Source organism: Natator depressus, chromosome 25 (genome assembly GCF_965152275.1).
Source record: "Natator depressus isolate rNatDep1 chromosome 25, rNatDep2.hap1, whole genome shotgun sequence".
NCBI classification, from domain to species: Eukaryota; Metazoa; Chordata; order Testudines; family Cheloniidae; genus Natator; species Natator depressus.
In genome coordinates this window covers 10361066-10364462 of record NC_134258.1, presented here as the reverse complement: position 1 = coordinate 10364462, position 3397 = coordinate 10361066, and positions in this window count along the sequence as shown.

The window sequence follows — 3397 nt, the reverse complement described above, 5'->3', positions numbered from 1 at the left end:
CTGGCTGTCTGGCTTCTAGGTTGTATTTAATAAAAAACCACCCGAAGAATCCCCCGCGAGAGCGGTGAGCCCCGGAGTCCCTAGAGAACAGCAGCCCACGGTGCAATCTTGAGGGCTGGCAAACTAGAACAGCTCCTGTGTCACCCCCCTGCAGCTCCTAGTGTGTTTGGGATGGGGGGGGTATTGGGATAGCTCCCCCTACCCGGCTTGAAGCAGGGATAATAGCAGTGCCCAGCAAGAGGTTGAGGGTTAAGCGATTTCGGGGTCATTTTTTCCTGCATGGGCTTCATTCTCCATCACTCTGCAGCTTGGGCGGAGACTTACTCAGTCATGGGGTGGCTGTGAACGGCTTGGATTTGCTAGAATTCTCCCCCCCCCCCCCCCTTTGCCCTGGTGCAATGAAGTACGTGTCCCTGTGCCTGTAAGGGGGCTGGGAGAGTTAGTCTTCCACCTGGAGTTGAGAGTTCCCAGGGGTGGTCCCAGCAGGTTGCAGCTTCATTGGCTGGCTCTAGGTCTCTCAGTGGCCCTGGGCAGAGGCAAATCCCCTGGTTTGGGGGCAGAGGGAACACGGTGCCTTCCAGCTGGAAGGCGTCTCTGCCCTGCTTCAGATTTTCTAGTCTCCTCTTCTGAAGAAAGATGTGCAAGCACCAGGGGCTGGTGCTAATGTCCCCGGGGCCTCTCCTGTGGGTGGCTGCTACGGGAGTTACTGCTTTGGCCTAGCTGGTGCAGGGCAGGAGCGGGCAGCTGCGGGCCTGCTTCTAGGGTCAGTGTTTCAGCCTGGCTGGGGTCCCGCGCTCCTGATGCTCTGAGCGGTGGCGCAAATAGCAAAATCTAGGGGGATGGGAGCAGCTCTCTTGTAATTCCCTTGCTCCTCTTTTCAGCTCCCTGCAAGAAGAACGGAGGGGCACAGCCTGCTTCCCCTACCTGCATGTGCCTCACGGGGGGAAAGGGGAGGTATAGCTACAGAACTGGGCCCTATCCTGTGAACCCCACATGCTCCCTCTGCCAAGGTGGATCTGCTGCTACTCCCCCACCCCCCACGCTCAGCGGGAACACTACAGGTCTCTCTGCAGTGATGCATCAATCTACCCTTCCAGCTGGCATCTGATGCTGCCTCCAGGCCAGGGTCTCTGCCAAGTGCATGCAGCCTGCCTGTGTATCTCAGGGAGAGAACTGATGTACCCTCCTTAGGCCCAACCCTTCAGCTGCCTCAGCAAAAGCATCTCCCTCCCCCCTCTGTCACTTCCTCTGCGTGTGGGGGGGGGGGGGGGGAAGAGGTGTCTCTCTGCTTCAGGAAGTGGTGGGGGTTTCTAATTGCTGCCCTACTTACACGGCCTGCCTTCCCCCTCCTGCAGGTGTGCGTCTGTGCAAACTGCTGGCTGCCTGGACTGACGGCTGGCTCTCTCCCCTGCTGGGGCTGGAAACACTAGCTCACCCTGGCCAGAAAACAGCTCTTCTGTTTTGCTGGGTTGTGGAGGTTTTGAAGATTTTTGTTCTGTTTTGGGGGAGGGGAGGACCCCGACCTCTGGAACTTTTGTGCAGAACAGCCACTAGCCTGGGGGTCGGGGCAACCACCTGGGAGCTCCAGCATCTCGTCCCTGCGCTGAAGGGTGCAGAGTGGGGTTTTGAAACCTCATCTTTACTCCCATGGCTCGGGTGAGGGCTGGAGCCATGGCTCTGCCTAGAAATTCCAGCCTGAACCTGCACCACCTTCCTCATGAAATTCTCAGCCAGGGTCTATGGTTCCAGGAAACAGAGTAAAACAAAATGGCCCTTTTTTTGTTTTGGAGGGGGCAGGGATTTGTCAGACTTTCAAGGGGCTCCAGGGCCGGCTTCCCGCCCCCGGCCTGCGCGCTCCCCTTTGGCATAGACGGGAAAGCTTGGATGGCCGTTGTAGGATCAGCGGTGGACTGCAATTACAAGAGCTGGGTGTTGAGGCTCATCCTTCCCTCTGAAGTCCCTACTCCTGCCCCGTCTCTAAGCAAGGGACCTTCTGCAGCTGAGGGGAGAGTGGGGCCCAAGGGCGAGTTGCGTCTCCCTCCTGGAGAGCGTTTGAAGAGAAGGAAGGCAGTGTGGGTGAGCGGTTAGAGCACTGCCCCGGCCCTGAGCGCTGCTGGGTTTTAGCCCCTTTCCTGCTGACTTCGCCACCTGTAAAATGGGGCTGGGGGGGACCTTTGTAAAATGTCATGAGAGCTCCTCGTGCAAAGAGCTCGGTATTAATGCCAGAGTGCTGTCTGCAGCGCGTGGGCATCGGTCTTGCCCACACCCTGCTGTGTGTTTTCCTACATGCTTTGCTTCCTCTGCTGGGACAGCACCAGCCTCCCCTTGCCCTCAGGCCAGGGCTGGGAGAAGGAAGGGGAGGGTTACAGCGGTGCTTGGGCTTCCTTGGGTGTCTTCGAGGTGAGGCCCGGCGCCGAAGCAGACTCCGGCAGCGCGTCTTCCCCCCCCCCCCCAGGAAGGGGAGAGACAGAGAAGAAGTTGCTCAGATCTACAGAAGCAGCAGGTGGGGGTGGTGAACTCAGTATCCACATGATACCACCACGTGCGCTGAGATAATGCAAGCCCCACTGCAATGATCTACAGCCCAGGTGCCGGCCTCTGCAGCCGTCCAGCCCTTCACCCTCTCGGCCGGTGCAAGGGAGAGTTGCCCCATCTCAGGGGTGACAGTAAAAGCCCAGGTTCTAGCTGAGCGCGGGAGCGAGACTCTCCTTTACCGAACTACTCCGCTCCCCCCAGGCCCAGGCCTGTCATGGCCGCGGTGCGTCCCAGCGCAGGAAGGGGGCTGCTCTTTCAGGATGAGCTTCGACGCTAAGCAAGGGCGTGCTGAGTTGGCAAGGGCAGGCCAGGCAGTTGGAAGGCGAGGTGGGTGGCAGCTCAGCCCCAGACTGGATCCGCCCTCTATTCAGCTGTCTCGAAACCTGCTTTTCCTCTTCAATGGGCAGGGGCTGCTGCTGGGATCAAGCTGCCAGTGACTCAGGCTGGCTGGCCTCGGGCTCGGCTGCTCCAGCCTTTATTCTGCTTGGCAAGGGGCCGTGGTGATGGGGGTTGTGTCCTGGCAAGGAAGCTGGTGAAAGGGGCAGGGGTGGGAAGGCACGGGGGGGGGAGTCTGAACTCAGGTAGGTTTGCCTCATAGCCTTTTTCCTGGTATTCGAGCTCCAACTTCAGCTGGGGCTGCAGCAGCCTTCCTTGGACCTGTTCCCGCGTCAGCTGGGGCTCAAAAGCCCGGGCACGGTCAGGTGCTGAGCTGCCCCTTGGCACTAAAAGGTGCTGTTCTGGCAACGTTGAAGCAATACTTGGTTCCAGGCCGCTGGCAGGATGGCCGTGGGGTTGCGGACGCAGGCACTGCACCGCCGTGGCCGGGCCTGAGCTGGGCCGACCCAACGCTGAATTCCCTCCT